This window comes from Bombina bombina, chromosome 3, assembly GCF_027579735.1.
Source record: "Bombina bombina isolate aBomBom1 chromosome 3, aBomBom1.pri, whole genome shotgun sequence".
Classification (NCBI taxonomy): domain Eukaryota; kingdom Metazoa; phylum Chordata; class Amphibia; order Anura; family Bombinatoridae; genus Bombina; species Bombina bombina.
Genome location: NC_069501.1, coordinates 776708462 through 776727801, shown reverse-complemented (window position 1 = coordinate 776727801; position 19340 = coordinate 776708462).

Below are 19340 nucleotides of genomic sequence, written 5' to 3'. Positions count from 1 at the left end.
GCAGCAGAGTGCTCAGAGATGAAAAGGCAGGACACACTGAGCACGCACAGCCGCATCTACACGCTGCGCACCGCTCCGCTTGCAGTGTGTCACAGCCTTAATTCTGGCATTGGAGCTGCTGGAGTTGTGTCATTCTACTTTTTCTCCTCTGTTCCAACCTCCTCTTTCAATTCCCTCTGATCATTTTCTCACACACACTCCTTACTCTCACACTGCTTTCTCTTCTAGTACTGACTCTCTGATCTCTTTCCTAAACTTCTCACACCTTATTACTCTCACCTAATTTCCTTCTATAACTCCTACTTTCTTTTCCCTATAACTTCCTTTGTAACACTTACACACTCTATCTTCTCTCTCTCTCTCTCTCTCTCTCAACATTCAACACCCCTCTCACTCCAGTTATCAAAAACTCTCTATCAAAAATTTAAGACACTTTTTTTCTGATCAATTGTGCCTATCCTGAGTTGATTTGTGTATGTGAAAGCTAATTAGTTAACATGTACTCATCTCATATATGGTACAAATATGGGCCCAGATTACAAGTATTACAAGTCCATGGTAAAAAAGAAGAATGTTAGTGCAGCCACCATTTTTTTAGCATGTCCTATACTTTCAATGGATAGACATTGCTCAATTTACAAAGGTGAGTTATGTGCAACATATTATAGTTCTAAGAAAGTTAGTGTTACTGGAGACCTGAAGTAAAGTGTAAGGGCTATTTTAAAAATATATAAAACACATGTAAATCATTAAAGTATTTCACTCAGAATTATACATATTACAAGTAAAATATGTATTTTTTGTAAAATAAATGTTTACAATGTTTTTTAAAGGGATATTTATATATTTTATTTCAAATATAATTTCATATTGTGTGAAGAACAAAACTATTTCTTCTATTTTTTAACTAATCTTTGGCTTAGCGCACCCTTGGTTAGCCAGGACCTGATTTTTGTAGAATCCCCCATAGAAGTCTATTAGGTGATAGATTGTGTAATGTAAACCAAAAATAAACAAATTGAGCCAGATTATGAGTGGATCTGTATTTTGTGTTCAAATTTCTAGTGTTTAAACCGTTTTTTGCGTTTGGAGAATGACGCTTGTGTTACAAATTGAAAGTAAAAAGTTTGTGTTCTCACTTTTGCAAAGTTGTGATAACAAAGAGACTTTGAGAAGTCATGAGTGCAAAATCATATTCCCACACAGACTCCAATAGAGCCGAAAATTTTGAAAAAAAACTAAAACCTACAAGTCGTGCAAATACGATTGCGGTTCTTTAAAAGCACAACAAAAGATAATATTGCATATTTCCTAATCCAATGTTCTGAACATAGCAGAATATGTTCTGTTTATTCTTAAAGATATATTTAAACATAATTATTAGGCAACTTAACAAAAAACAAATATATACCCATTTCAATTATTTATTTTTACCAGTGAAACCAATATAACATCTCAACATTCACAAATATACATTTCTGACATTCAAAAACAAAACAAAAACAAATCAGTGATCAATATAGCCACCTTTCTTTGCAAGGACACTCAAAAGCCTGCCATCCATGGATTCTGTCAGTGTTTTGATCTGTTCACCATCAACATTGCGTGCAGCAACAACCACAGCCTCCCAGACACTGTTCAGAGAGGTGTACTGTTTTCCCTCCTTGTAAATCTCACATTTGATGATGGACCACAGGTTCTCAATGGGGTTCAGATCAGGTGAAAAGGAGGCCATGTCATTAGATTTTCTTCTTTTATACCCTTTCTTGCCAGCCACGCTGTGGAGTACTTGGACGCGTGTGATGGAGCATTGTCCTGCATGAAAATCATGTTTTTCTTGAAGGATGCAGACTTCTTCCTGTACCACTGCTTGAAGAAGGTGTCTTCCAGAAACTGGCAGTAGGACTGGGAGTTGAGCTTGACTCCATCCTCAACCCGAAAAGGCCCCACAAGCTCATCTTTGATGATACCAGCCCAAACCAGTACTCCACCTCCACCTTGCTGGCGTCTGAGTCGGACTGGAGCTCTCTGCCCTTTACCAATCCAGCCATGGGCCCATCCATCTGGCCCATCAAGACTCACTCTCATTTCATCAGTCCATAAAACCTTAGAAAAATCAGTCTTGAGATATTTCTTGGCCCAGTCTTGACGTTTCAGCTTGTGTGTCTTGTTCAGTGGTGGTCGTCTTTCAGCCTTTCTTACCTTGGCCATGTCTCTGAGTATTGCACACCTTGTGCTTTTGGGCACTCCAGTGATGTTGCAGCTCTGAAATATGGCCAAACTGGTGGCAAGTGGCATCTTGGCAGCTGCACGCTTGACTTTTCTCAGTTCATGGGCAGTTATTTTGCGCCTTGGTTTTTCCACATGCTTCTTGCGACCCTGTTGACTATTTTGAATGAAACGCTTGATTGTTCAATGATCACGCTTCAGAAGCTTTTGAATTTTAAGAGGGCTGCATCCCTCTGCAAGATATCTCACTATTTTTGACTTTTCTGAGCCTGTCAAGTCCTTCTTTTGACCCATTTTGCCAAAGGAAAGGAAGTTGCCTAATAATTATGCACACCTGATATAGGGTGTTGATGTCATTAGACCACACCCCTTCTCATTACAGAGATGCACATCACCTAATATGCTTAATTGGTAGTAAGCTTTCGAGCCTATACAACTTGGAGTAAGACAACATTCATAAAGAGGATGATGTGGTCAAAATACTCATTTGCCTAATAATTCTGCACACAGTGTATATATATATATATACAAAATAAATGATCTGTACACAAAGCTGGTAGGCATGCAAACGTCCATATAGTTAGTGCCAGGGGCTATTCATAGACCTTGAATTATGGTAATAAAAGGTTTTCACCCAGCTTAAAATAATGTGGCATTTAGCTACTATTAGTAGAAAGCCACAGAGTTCCGTGATATATGCGCAAATAGAGATGGAGTTGAATCAATATGACCTGTCTCTGGTAGGATGTTAGTACCTCCCCAAGGTTTCCACACAGACACGAATGCTGTATGCTCACTGAGAGTGGGTTGTTGGTAAGCAGCTGGAAAATTAGGTAAAGATGTCCTCTAATATCCAGGAGAATAAAATAGATTGCTGTGTGTTCTCTCAAAGTGGATTGCTAGTAAGCAGCTAGAAAACGAGGTAAAGACGTCCTCTAATATCCAGGAAAGGGCCCTCCAAGCAGGTAGGTAGGCAGTTGAATTGTTCATTTACAGGTGCAGGATTCATAAAACAACAGCAAGATAGCAGGTGAGTTCCGCTTGCAGACTTTTACTACAGCGGCTTCTGACGGTGTGTACTCAGCAACAGCTAGGGCTTTGACAGTCCAGACGAGGCCCTAGTTTTCGCTCAGCATTATAGGGTGAAACGTGCATCGACTGACACTTTGAATCATAACAGCAGTGATTGGTGTCTAAATGGCGGTATTCGAAATTATTTCTACCTGACCTCTGTCGTTCACCTATGGAGAAAGGTGATACAGGTTTTGAGAGGAGGAGAGGCTGATTAGCCGAGTATACACTGTCAGAAGCCGCTGTAGAGCATTCGATGTCTGTGTGGTAACCTCACGGAGGTACTAACATCCTACCAGAGACATGTCGTAAATCAACTCCATCTCATTTTGTGCATATATCATGGTACTCTGTGACTTTCTACTAATAGTAGCTAAATGCCACTTTATTTTGAGCTGGGTAACAACCTTGTAATACCATAATTCAAGAACTTTGAATAGCCCTTGTCACTAACTATATGGACGTTTGCATGCTTACCAGCTTTTTGTACAGATTGTTTATTATTCTTCCTGTACTTTATGCTATGCTTACATATATTTAGTCACCAGCTGCAGCGGTATAGAGATTTGTTGATGTATTACAATCTACAGGTGCTCGATTGTTTTTTTGGAAATAAACATACAGTATGTTTTTGCTGAACCCGTATCTACATGTTTTGTTGCCTGAGAAGTCTTCAAGCCCATTAACTATCCCAGATAAAAGAGTGCCATAATCCCTCTCTTTTTTCAGACACATATTTGGTGGTCTGAATTTTCTTACTGTTTATTTATATATATATATATATATATATATATATTTATATGTGTGTGTACATATGTATTTACGTATTTATATGTGTATTTATGTATTTACAGACATATACATATAAACACATAGATACAAATGTATATATATATATATATATATGTATATATATATATATATATATATATATATATATATATATATATATATATATATATATATATATATATATACATACATACATATGTAGATATTTATATAGTTAGACAGATAGGTAGATATACTGCCTGATGGATTAACAGATATAAAGATAGATAGATGATAGATATAGAGATAGATAAGGTATACATACACGCACACACACACACACACACACACACACACACACACACACATATATAAATATATATACAGTATATAAATATATATATATATATATTAATATTAAAATAAAAAGGCAATTTTTTTCTAAGTGAGAAATATATATATATATTAAAAAACAGAAAATACAGGACAAATGGTTAATCTAAATAAGTGATTTGACTCAAAACACTGTTTATAATACAGTTAATATTTTTACCTCTAGATGGTGCAGACCATATTACAAAAAATCTTTACTAAAGACTATAAGAAAAGAAATGGGACATACAAATTAATTAACCATGCAAAAGATAGGGAATCAAGCACTCTTTTATAAATAATCAAGCAAAATGTAATAAGCTAGCAAAGAAGCTACATCTCTGATCTGTATAATATCTCACAAGGTTACCATTTCATAGCATAGATAACCAATAAATATATATCATAACCTCACATTTGTAATATACCACCAAGTCACGTGACAGAAAACAGTACCCTGAAAGTATGCACACCTTTATATCCTTTTATCAATGTACTCATCATCCGGATAGTACCCCACACATACTACACACATGCTGCGCACAGTACCATAGAACATACAAGGGATAATACTGGGCAGGTTAAATACTGGGATCTAAGTATGGTAGAATACTAACGATGTGCAACTATACAGTAAATATTGCAAATTTCCACAGCCTAGCCAGCAGTACAATAAATACTTAGCATTGTGTAAAAATCATATATTGCAGCAATCAAACAGGTATGATGACAGTTCCCAATAGCATAAGCGTTATGTCTCTGTGCAAGCAAAATCAAACCAGGATGACCCTCCACAAATTGCGGACTAGCCAGAGTTTTTAAACATTAATAGAGCAGAAAGTTATGTGTGTCAATACACTTATCTGTATCCAGAAATAGGAGCTGTAATCCACAAGTGGTTATGTTAAAATCCTGTTGTATTGCTCCTTACACTTCACCGGCTGCTGCTAGATGTGCTGTGGACTTGAACGCCGAAAGACACATGGCGTGGATAGACAGCGTGCCTTAGCTTCTGGGTACGTCACGTGCTTGAGCGATCCAATGCCATGTGTAATACTAAACAAATCAGAAAAACGCTATATATATATATATATATATAAAAGTGATAGAATATGAAACAAATTGTCAAAGTGCACAATCCTCATATATCATATGTCATCTTAGAAAAAATGAGCATTACTTAAACAAATTTCGTATGGCATCCAATACTCATATCACAAGTCAATGGTACAATTATGTGAATTGAAAAATGTTTTTAGAAAAAAAATAGAGAATAAATAATTACGGGAACAAGCCCACCAATCATCATGCGAACATAATGTGTACCATAGTATACACATATCTACGATCAATTCTTCTGCAGATGGAAAACACATTTAAAATATCATTTTAAATAATACCATTATTTTTATTGTATTATAAACACTATGAACTATTTTTAAATGAAACTGGCCATGTCTAATGTTTCATTGAGACCTACTTGGGAAAGTGTATTGAGGGTATATATCCATTTACATTCTTTTTGGAGGAGACACTTGTCATTGTCTCCTCCTCTTCCATGTAAAATACCCTTATCAATACATGAGAACCTTAGGCAACTAGGATTACTATTGTGCTTCTCTTGGTAATGCCTGGCTACACTGCTCGTTTGTACCTCGCCTTTAATATCATCTCAATGCTCTTTTATCCGATCCTTAAAGACCCTCTTCTTTTTTCCCACGTAAAATCTGGGACATGAGCATTCGAGTAAATAAACAACCCCTTCTGTGTTACAATTAAAAAAAATGGAGAAAGGTGATACAGGTTTTGAGAGGAGGAGAGGCTGATTAGCCGAGTATACACTGTCAGAAGCCGCTGTAGAACATTTGATGTCTGTGTGGTAACCTCACGGAGGTACTAACATCCTACCAGAGACATGTCGTAAATCAACTCCATCTCTATTTGTGCATATATCCCAGTACTCAGTGGCTTTCTACTAATAGTAGCTAAATGCCACATTATTTTGAGCTGGGTGACAACCTTGTATTACCATAATTCAAGATCTTTGAATAGCCCTTGTCACTAACTATATGGACGTTTGCATGCTTACCAGCTTTGTGTACAGATTGTTTATTATTCTTCCTGTACTTTATGCTATGCTTACATATATTTAGTCACCAGCTGCAGCGGTATAGAGATTTGTTGATGTATTAGAATCTACAGGTGCTCGATTCTTTTTGGAAATAAACATATACAGTATGTTTTTGCTGAACCCGTATCTACATGCTTTGTTGTCTGAGAAGTCTTCCAGCCCATTAACTATCCCAGATAAAAGAGTGCTATAATCCCTCTCTTTTTTCAGACACATATTTGGTGGTCTGAATTTTCTTACTGTTTATATATATATATATATATATATATATATATATATATATATATATATATATATACAGGGAGTGCAGAATTATTAGGCAAATGAGTATTTTGACCACATCATCCTCTTTATGCATGTTGTCTTACTCCAAGCTGTATAGGCTTGAAAGCCTACTACCAATTAAGCATATTAGGTGATGTGCATCTCTGTAATGAGAAGGGGTGTGGTCTAATGACATCAACACCCTATATCAGGTGTGCATAATTATTAGGCAACTTCCTTTCCTTTGGCAAAATGGGTCAAAAGAAGGACTTGACAGGCTCAGAAAAGTCAAAAATAGTGAGATATCTTGCAGAGGGATGCAGCACTCTTAAAATTGCAAAGCTTCTGAAGCGTGATCATCGAACAATCAAGCGTTTCATTCAAAATAGTCAACAGGGTCGCAAGAAGCGTGTGGAAAAACCAAGGCGCAAAATAACTGCCCATGAACTGAGAAAAGTCAAGCGTGCAGCTGCCAAGATGCCACTTGCCACCAGTTTGGCCATATTTCAGAGCTGCAACATCACTGGAGTGCCCAAAAGCACAAGGTGTGCAATACTCAGAGACATGGCCAAGGTAAGAAAGGCTGAAAGACGACCACCACTGAACAAGACACACAAGCTGAAACGTCAAGACTGGGCCAAGAAATATCTCAAGACTGATTTTTCTAAGGTTTTATGGACTGATGAAATGAGAGTGAGTCTTGATGGGCCAGATGGATGGGCCCGTGGCTGGATTGGTAAAGGGCAGAGAGCTCCAGTCCGACTCAGATGCCAGCAAGGTGGAGGTGGAGTACTGGTTTGGGCTGGTATCATCAAAGATGAGCTTGTGGGGCCTTTTCGGGTTGAGGATGGAGTCAAGCTCAACTCCCAGTCCTACTGCCAGTTTCTGGAAGACACCTTCTTCAAGCAGTGGTACAGGAAGATGTCTGCATCCTTCAAGAAAAACATGATTTTCATGCAGGACAATGCTCCATCACACGCGTCCAAGTACTCCACAGCGTGGCTGGCAAGAAAGGGTATAAAAGAAGAAAATCTAATGACATGGCCTCCTTGTTCACCTGATCTGAACCCCATTGAGAACCTGTGGTCCATCATCAAATGTGAGATTTACAAGGAGGGAAAACAGTACACCTCTCTGAACAGTGTCTGGGAGGCTGTGGTTGCTGCTGCACGCAATGTTGATGGTGAACAGATCAAAACACTGACAGAATCCATGGATGGCAGGCTTTTGAGTGTCCTTGCAAAGAAAGGTGGCTATATTGGTCATTGATTTGTTTTGTTTTGTTTTTGAATGTCAGAAATGTATATTTGTGAATGTTGAGATGTTATATTGGTTTCACTGGTAAAAATAAATAATTGAAATGGGTATATATTTGTTTTTTGTTAAGTTGCCTAATAATTATGCACAGTAATAGTCACCTGCACACACAGATATCCCCCTAAAATAGCAATAACTAAAAACAAACTAAAAACTACTTCCAAAACTATTCAGCTTTGATATTAATGAGTTTTTTGGGTTCATTGAGAACATGGTTGTTGTTCAATAATAAAATTAATCCTCAAAAATACAACTTGCCTAATAATTCTGCACTCCCTGTATATATATATATATATATATATATATATATATATATATATATATATATATATATATATATATATATATATATATATATATATATATATATAGTATATATATATATATATTTATATGTGTGTGTACATATGTATTTACGTATTTATATGTGCATTTATATGTATTTATGTATTTACAGACATATACATATAAACACCTAGATACAAATGTATATATATATATATATATATATATATATATATACATACATTCATATGTAGATATTTATATAGTTAGACAGATAGGTAGATATACTGCCTGATGGATTAACAGATATAAAGATAGATAGATGATAGATATAGATATAGATAAGTTATATATACACACACACACACATATTTATAAATATATATACAGTATATAAATATATATATATATATATATATATATATATATATATATATATATATATATATATATGTATATATTAAAATAGTCACGTTGATTGGAGTAGCCATGTTAGTCCAGAGATTTAGATATCAAAATAACAAGAGTATTGCATTGCTCAATGCAATACTCTTGTTATTTTGATATATTAAAATAAAAAGGCATTTTTTTCTAATTGATAAATATATATATATATATATATATATATATATATATATATATATATATATATATATATATATAGACAAAAACAGAGACCGCACTCTTAGGTCTTATTTTCACCATCACTGTGGACTTTAATCAATCTGTAAAGTTTCGGGGTTTTGTAACAAGATGGTTATTCACATGTTATTATTAGATTTCATTGTCTTCCTACAGGAAACAATGTAAATCAAAATTGGTATTCAGTCCCTTATAGGTTAATGTGTCCAGTGTGTGGATCCACCTAGACTCCTTTTGTAGCAATAATTTGCCTCTGTCACCACCCCTGGACAAGGGGGGGACATGGTCAATGATCACATATCTCAGGTCCTTGACCGTATGCCCATGCTTGGCAAAGTGCCTGGCCACTGGCTGTTCAGAGTCTCCGTTCTTTATTGCTGTTCTGATGGCCGCCCTGTGATTCGACATTCGTGTACGCAAATCATCTGTAGTTTTTCCAACGTAAAATCTGCCACATATACAGTGTAACAGATATACAATGAAAACAGTTGTACAGGTAACACGATACTTAATTTTGAACCTCTTATTGGTCCATGGATGTGTGAATTCACTGCACTGTATTAGTGCACTGCATGTCGTGCACCCCAAACATAAGATGTGCTTAATAAAGGCTTAAGCTTTATACCTACCACATATGCAAACAAATTTGACATGTTGGTAGATTCCTACAAATTTCAGAGGACACTAAGACTAAAAGAATTCTATAGGGACACCCCTAAGGATACGGATGTAGCCTCTTTTGAATTAAAGAAGAAAAGCACTTTTGATCCTCGAAGTCAACAACCAAACATCCTGACATATTCCAGGCTAACCAGTGAAGAGATGCGGGAGACTGTCAGAAAAAACAAAAGCAATATCAGAAATAATTTGACCAAAAAGGAGACGCAAGCTCTGAAAAAGCTACAAGAAAATTCCTCCATTGTGATTCGTGAAGCTGACAAAGGTGGAGCACTTGTCATCCAAGACTACGTATGCTATAAGAATGAGATTATGTCACAGTTGGATGACATTAAGGTATATGAGAAGTTACCAAATAATCCTACCCAAAAATTCAAAAATAGGATTGATGAGTACTTGAATCAATTAAAGAATGAAGATCAGATTTCGTCAAGTCTATTGTCATATCTGCAAGTGGAACATCCTATTGTACCTGTACTATACACCTTACCTAAGGTACATAAACACCCGAGTCAACCGCCTGGCAGGCCTATAGTGTCTGCCAGGGGATCCATATTACAACCTATCGCCACATACCTGGACAAAATGCTGCAACCATTTGTACAGATGATCCCATCGTATCTTAAAGATTCGATTGAACTGATTAAAATTCTACAGAAGTTGAGTGATATCAGAGACACAGATATACTGGTCACCTTGGATGTGACCAGTTTATATACGGTGATTCCTCACAATGAGGGGATACATGCTGTTAGAAAAGACATTTAGACCTATGTGGGACCACACACAGACACTTTGATACAGTTGCTTGAATTTTGTCTACAAATGAATTACTTCAAATTTGAGACACAGTATTTTTTGCAAACCGCAGGAACTGTCATGGGCTCAAATGTGGCCCCAACGTATGCTAACATCTTTTTAGGGGCCTTTGAAAGAGAACATCCGAAAACATTGAGGATAGCCGCATCATCATATTTAAGAGATACTTTGATGATCTGTTTTTAATATGGTGAGGCACCCAACAAGATTTGAATGATTGGTTTGATAATCTCAATCAACTGTCGGTGGATCTGAAGTTTAAAATAGCGCATTATTGTGAAGTGATTGATTTTTTTGGATTTAAGAGTGAAGAAATCAGCTGGCAAATTATGCACAGAACTCTTTACAAAGCCAACAGATCGGAATTCAATGCTCCTTTATACAAGTTGTCACCCCGCAGGGATAAAAAAAGCTTTACCTATATCACAGTTTCGCAGGGTGGTGAGAAACAATTTACCTAGAGAAGGCAAGGAAGAACAACTTACCAGCATGTATCAAAAATTTAAAGAAAGGAAATATGAGGATGAGGTGTTACAGGAAGCCTATGCCCAAGCTGTGAATATGACTCAAGAGCAAGCCTTAACCAGAAGAGAACAGAATAAGGACAAACAAACCATGCACAGACTAACATTTGTCACTGAATACAGTACGTATAAGAGAGATTTCAGAGGAGTCTTAGATGAACATTGGAAAATAATTTCAAGTGATAAAACGTTACCTCTTCAAGAAACTAGCCCACCAATGATCAGCTACCGGAGGGGCAAATCTCTAAGGGACATACTGATGCGTCCTGATATGACCCAGGCTTACATGAGTTCTACATGGCTGAAACAGGGCAAGAAAAATGGATGTTTTAAATGTTTGGGGTTCACGACATGCAGTGCACTAATACAGTGCAGTGAATTCACACATCCATGGACCAATAAGAGGTTCAAAATTAAGTATCGTGTTACCTGTACAACTGTTTTCATTGTATATCTGTTACACTGTATATGTGGCAGATTTTACGTTGGAAAAACTACAGATGATTTGCGTACATGAATGGCGAATCACAGGGCGGCCATCAGAACAGCAATAAAGAACAGAGACTCTGAACAGCCAGTGGCCAGGCACTTTGCCAAGCATGGGCATACGGTCAAGGACCTGAGATATGTGATCATTGACCATGTCCCCCCCTTGTCCAGGGGTGGCGACAGAGGCAAATTATTGCTACAAAAGGAGTCTAGGTGGATCCACACACTGGACACATTAACCCCTAAGGGACTGAATACCATTTTTGATTTACATTGTTTCCTGTAGGGAGACTATGAAATCTAATAATAACATGTGAATAACCATCTTGTTACAGGAGGGAGTTTTTTAACATCATAACTTGACATGCCCAAACATTTAAAGCATTGTTACTCCAGTATAGTTTAAAGATTTGCATCTAAAATCCCTAATTGTGAATGAGATATATATAATGTCCCTATATGAATAGTCTCAGCTCCATTTTTAACTTTGAGAGTTTTCTATATGTTCCGTAGTCCCTCTATGTAGATTCACTATCAGTGGGCATATTGCTGTCAATACTAAGCCCCCCACCCCTTCCTCTAATACCGGGCTAAAATGCCAGTGTAAGACGAAAATGACTTTGATGTACACATCAGTCATATGATACCTTATAATCTTAATACAGATGAGGATGTTTTACAAATGTAAATGGGGCGTTTGTATAATGTAGAAGTTATTCTTACAGCACTGTTCCTTTGTATCTGACAAAGCATTACCGTTGCTAAGTTACGGTAATTTTTACTTTGCTTTTTCTTGCAGTTGGCCTGTTGGGTGTTCCGTAGTGCTGCCTCGCGCATGCTCAGTTGCGCAGGGTAAACGCTGCCGGAAGCCCGTCGCAGGCAGAGCTGAATGTATGCACCTGGGGGTAAGAGATTTTATTTGTGTATATAAGGGGCTTGCACTATATTATATGTTATGTTTGACAAAGGGGGAAACCCCGAAATGTTACAGATTGATTAAAGTCCACAGTGGTGGTGAAAATAAGACCTAACAGTGCGGTCTCTGTTTTTGTCTATAATATCTATATGCACTGCACCTAGGCGCTGCACCTAGTGCTTGGTGACTACAATTTGCTTATATATATATATATATATATATATATATATTAAAAAAAAAACAGAAAATACAGGACAAATGGTTAATCTAAATAAGTGATTCGACTCAAAACACTGTTTATAATACAGTTAATATTATTACCTCTAGATGGTGCAGACTATAAGAAAAGAAATGGGACATACAAATTAATGAACCATGCAAAAGATAGGGAATCAAGCACTCTTTTATAAATAATCAAGCAAAATGTAATAAGCTAGCAAAGAAGCTACATCTCTGATCTGTATAATATCTCACAAGGTTATCATTTCATAGCATAGATAACCAATAAATATATATCATAACATCACATTTGTAATATACCACCAAGTCACGTGACAGAAAACAGTACCCTGAAGGTATGCACACCTTTATATCCTTATATCAATGTACTCATCATCCAGATAGTACCCCACACATACTACACCCATGATGCGCACAGTAGACAAGAACATACAAGGGATAATACTGGGCAGGTTAAATACTGGGATCTAAGTATGGTAGGATACTAACGATGTGCAACTATACAGTAAATATTGCAAATTTCCACAGCCTAGCCAGCAGTACAATAAATACTTAGCATTGTGTAAAAATCGTATATTGCAGCAATCAAACAGGTATGATGACAGTTCCCAATAACATAAGCGTTATGTCTCTGTGCAAGCAAAATCAAATCAGGATGACCCTCCACAAATTGCGGACTAGCCAGAGTTTTTAAACATCAATAGAGCAGAAAGTTATGTGTGTCAATACACTTATCTGTATCCAGAAATAGGAGCTGTAATCCACAAGTGGTTATGTTAAAATCCTGTTGTATTGCTCCTTACACTTCACCGGCTGCTGCTAGATGTGCTGTGGACTTGAATGCTGAAAGACACATGGCGTGGATAGACAGCGTGCTTTAGCTTCTGGGTACGTCACGTGCTTGAGTGATCCAATGCCATGTGTAATACTAAACAAATCAGAAAAACCCTATATATATATATAAGTGATAGAATATGAAACAAATTGTCAAAGTGCACAATCCTCATATATCATATGTCATCTTATAAAAAATGAGAATTACTTAAACAAATTTCGTATGGCATCCAATACTCATATCACGAGTCAATGGTACAATTATGTAAATTGAAAAATGTTTTTAGAAAAAAATAGAGAATAAAGAATTACGGGAACAAGCCCACCAATCATCTTGCGAACATAAAGTGTACCATAGTATACACATATCTATGATCAATTCTTCTGCAGATGGAAACACATTTAAAATATCATTTTAAATAATACCATTATTTTTATTGTATTATAAACACTATGAACTATTTTTAAATGAAACTGGCCATGTCTAATGTTTCATTGAGACCTACTTGGGAAAGTGTATTGAGGGTATATATCCATTTACATTCTTTTTGGAGGAGACACTTGTCATTGTCTCCTCCTCTTCCATGTAAAATACCCTTATCAATACATGAGAACCTTAGGCAACTAGGATTACTACAGGGAGTGCAGAATTATTAGACAAGTTGTATTTTTGAGGATTAATTTTATTATTGAACAACAACCATGTTCTCAATGAACCCAAAAAACTCATTAATATCAAAGCTGAATAGTTTTGGAAGTAGTTTTTAGTTTGTTTTTAGTTATAGCTATTTTAGGGGGATATCTGTGTGTGCAGGTGACTATTACTGTGCATAATTATTAGGCAACTTAACAAAAAACAAATATATACCCATTTCAATTATTTATTTTTACCAGTGAAACCAATATAACATCTCAACATTCACAAATATACATTTCTGACATTCAAAAACAAAACAAAAACAAATCAGTGACCAATATAGCCACCTTTCTTTGCAAGGACACTCAAAAGCCTGCCATCCATGCATTCTGTCAGTGTTTTGATCTGTTCACCATCAACATTGCGTGCAGCAGCAACCACAGCCTCCCAGACACTGTTCAGAGAGGTGTACTGTTTTCCCTCCTTGTAAATCTCACATTTAATGATGGACCACAGGTTCTCAATGGGGTTAAGATCAGGTGAACAAGGAGGCCATGTCATTAGATTTTCCTCTTTTATACCCTTTCTTGCCAGCCACGCTGTGGAGTACTTGGACGCGTGTGATGGAGCATTGTCCTGCATGAAAATCATGTTTTTCTTGAAGGATGCAGACTTCTTCCTGTACCACTGCTTGAAGAAGGTGTCTTCCAGAAACTGGCAGTAGGACTGGGAGTTGAGCTTGACTCCATCCTCAACCCGAAAAGGCCCCACAAGCTCATCTTTGATGATACCAGCCCAAACCAGTACTCCACCTCCACCTTGCTGGCGTCTGAGTCTGACTGGAGCTCTCTGCCCTTTACCAATCCAGCCATGGGCCCATCCATCTGGCCCATCAAGACTCACTCTCATTTCATCAGTCCATAAAACCTTAGAAAAATCAGTCTTGAGATATTTCTTGGCCCAGTCTTGACGTTTCAGCTTGTGTGTCTTGTTCAGTGGTGGTCGTCTTTCAGCCTTTCTTACCTTGGCCATGTCTCTGAGTATTGCACACCTTGTGCTTTTGGGCACTCCAGTGATGTTGCAGCTCTGAAATATGGCCAAACTGGTGGCAAGTGGCATCTTGGCAGCTGCACGCTTGACTTTTCTCAGTTCATGGGCAGTTATTTTGCACCTTGGTTTTTCCACACGCTTCTTGCGACCCTGTTGACTATTTTGAATGAAACGCTTGATTGTTCGATGATCACGCTTCAGAAGCTTTGCAATTTTAAGAGTGCTGCATCCCTCTGCAAGATATCTCACTATTTTTGACTTTTCTGAGCCTGTCAAGTCCTTCTTTTGACCCATTTTGCCAAAGGTAAGAAGTTGCCTAATAATTATGCACACCTGATATAGGGTGTTGATGTCATTAGACCACACCCCTTCTCATTACAGAGATGCACATCACCTAATATGCTTAATTGGTAGTAGGCTTTCGAGCCTATACAGCTTGGAGTAAGACAACATGCATAAAGAGGATGATGTGGTCAAAATACTCATTTACCTAATAATTCTGCACTCCCTGTATTGTGCTTCTCTTGGTAATGCCTGGCTACACTACTCGTTTGTACCTCGCCTTTAATATCATCTCGATGCTCTTTTATCCGATCCTTAAAGACCCTCTTCGTTTTTTCCCACTTAAAACCTGGGACATGAGCATTCGAGTTAATAAACAACCCCTTCTGTGTTACAATTAAAAAAATGGTTAATGCGAAATTCTTTTTTGCAATTACCAGAGAATACTTTCGTCCTTTTCTTAAATTCACAGGTTACACACTTGCCACAGGGGAAATTTCCATAGGGTATGTGTTTATGTAACCAATTCCCTTTAGGGATAGAAAATCTAAATTGACTTTTTACCAGGTTATCCCTTATATTCATGGCTCTTTTGGCTGTCAGATTCGGATAGCTACCCACCTCAGTTGCAATGCTTTCATCACTTAGCAAAATTGCCCAGTGTTTCTGTAAAATCGACTTAATGGATTGCCAGTGACAATTGTAAGTTGAAGTCATACGTATGACAGAATCTGAATTTTTTGTCTTATTAACAATAAATCCTCTCTATTTGCTCTTCTTGCAAAAATCTTTGCTTGATTAATCTTCCTTTTTGAGTACCCTCGCTCTAAAAATCTACTCTGCATCATTTGGGCGTGTACATCAAATTTCTCTTTGGATGAACAGTTTCGCCGCAGGCATAAAAACTGTCCCTTAGGTATTCCATGAATTAGATGTTGGGGATGGTGACTGCTCGCAAGTAGCAAGCTATTAGTAGCCGTTGCTTTTCTAAAATTCTCAGAAACCAAGAGGTTATTCACATTTCTTATTTTGATATCTAAGAAATCAATTTCAGATAGACTATGCTGCATCGTTAAACTTATATTGAAGCTACTATGATTTAATTCATCCAAAAACTTCAATAACGAAACGCAGTTTAAATACACAGTCATTATTATTATTATTATTATTATCAGGTATTTGTAGAGTGCCAACAGATTCCGCAGAGCTGTAAACATAGTCGGTGTACAGGATAGATTTTGTAGGGATCAAGTGGGTAGAGGGCCCTGCCGAGAGTTTCACTGTTGTAGTCGGATCTTATGAAGCAATCTCTAAACAGCTGGGCCCATAGGCTTACATTCTAAGGTGTTCAAGGGGAAAGCAATGGAGATGGGAAAGGTTAGTGTTGGTTGTATGCATCCCTGAATAGTAGAGTTTTTAGGGAGTGCTTGAAGCTGGTAAAACTAGGGGAGAGTCTTATGGAGCGAGGCAGGGAATTCCACAAGATGGGGGCCAGTCTGGAGAAGTCTTGTAAACAGGAATGTGAGGAAGTAACAAGAGAGGAGGAGAGGAGGAGATCCTGAGCTGATCGAAGGGGACGGGAGGGATAGTATCTAGAGGCAAGTTCTGAGCTGTAGGGGGGAACAATGCAGTTGAGAGCTTTATATGTCAGGGTGAGGATTTTATGCTTAATCCTAGAGGCAAGAGGAAGCCAGTAAAGGGATTGGCAGAGAGGTGCAGCAGATGAAGAGTGACGAGTAAGGAAGATGAGCCTGGCAGAGGCATTCATAATGGATTGTAAAGGAGCTATGCGGCAGCTAGGTAGACCAGAGAGGACGGAGTTGCAGTAGTCGAGGCGGGAAAGGATGAGAGAGTGGATTAAAATCTTGGTTGTATCTTGTGTAAGGAAATGTCTAATTTTAGCGATGTTTTTAAGGTGGAAGAGTCAGGCTTTAGCCAAGGACTGAATGTGAGGAGTGAAGGAAAAAGTCAAATGTGACCCCAAGACATCGGGCGAGCGGGGTAGGGGTAATGATGGAGTTATCAACAGTTATAGAAATTTTGGGGGTGGAGACATTGGAAGAAGGGGGAAAAATAAGGAGTTCAGTTTTGGAGAGATTTAGCTTAAGGTAGTGAGAGGACATCCAAGATGAGATGCGAGAAAGACAGTTAGTGACACGGGTTAATAAGGAAGGAGGTAGGTCTGGTGCAGAGAGGTAGATTTGGGTGTCATCGGCATACAAATGGTATTGAAACCCATGGGACTTTATTAAGGAACTGTCAGGGTGCCAGTAATCAGACTGATACGAGAAGTGCAAAAATAATCACAACTTTATTAATAGCAAAAAATAATAAAAAGTCCACAAGTCAAATGAAACTGGCCATGTCTAATGTTTCATTGAGACCTACTTGGGAAAGTGTATTGAGGGTATATATCCATTTTCATTCTTATTGGAGGAGACACTTGTCATTGTCTCCTCCTCTTCCATGTAAAATACCCTTATCAATACATGAGAACCTTAGGCAACTAGGATTACTATTGTGCTGCTCTTGGTAATGCCTGGCTACACTGCTCATTTGTACCTCACCTTTAATATCATCTCAATGCTCTTTTATCCGATCCAAAAAGACCCTCTTCGTTTTTCCCATGTAAAACCTGGGACATGATCATTCGAGTAAATAAACAACCCCTTCTGTGTTACAATTAAAAAAAATGGTTAATGCGAAATTCTTTTTTTGCAATTACCAGAGAATACTTTCATCCTTTTCTTAAATTCACAGGTTACACACTTGCCACAGGGGAAATTTCCATTGAGTATGTGTTTATGTAACCAATTCCCTTTAGGGATAGACAATTTAAATTGACTTTTTACCAGGTTATCCCTTATATTCATGGCTCTTTTGGCTGTCAGATTTGGATAGCTGCCCACCTCAGTTGTAATGCTTTCATCACTTAGCAAAATTGGCCAGTGTTTCTGTAAAATCGACTTAATGGATTGCCAGTGACAATAGTAAGTAGAAGTCATACGTATGACAGAATCTGAATTTTTTTGTCTTATTGAACAATAAATCCTCTCTATTTGCTCTTCTTGCAAAAATCTTTGCTTGATTAATTTTCCTTTTTGAGTACCCTCGCTCTAAAAATCTACTCTGCATCATTTGGGCGTGTACATCAAATTTCTCTTTGGATGAACAGTTTCGCCGCAGGCGTAAAAACTGTCCTTTAGGTATTCCATGAATTAGATGTTGGGGATGGTGACTGCTCACAAGTAGCAAGCTATTAGTAGCCATTGCTTTTCTAAAATTCTCAGAAACCAAGAGATTATTCACATTTCTTATTTTGATATCAAAGAAATCAATTTCAGATAGACTATGCTGCATCGTTAAACGTATATTGAAGCTATTATGATTTAATTCTTCCAAAAACTTCAATAACGAAACGCAGTTTATATACACAGTCATTATTATCAGGTATTTGTAGAGCGCCAACAAATTCCGCAGCGCTGTAAACATAGTCAGTGTACAGTATAGCTTTTGTAGGGGTCAAGTGGGTAGAGGGCCCTGCCGAGAGTTTCACTGTTGTAGTTGGACCTTATAAAGCAATCTGTAAACAGCTGGGCCCATAGGCTTACATTCTAAGGGGTTCAAGGGGAAAGCAATTGATATGGGAAAGGTTAGTGTAGGTTGTATGCATCCCTGAATAGTAGAGTTTTTAGGGAGTGCTTGAAGCTGTTAAAACTAGGGGAGAGTCTTATGGAGCGAGGCAGGGAATTCCACAAGATGGGGGCCAGTCTGGAGAAGTCCTGTAAA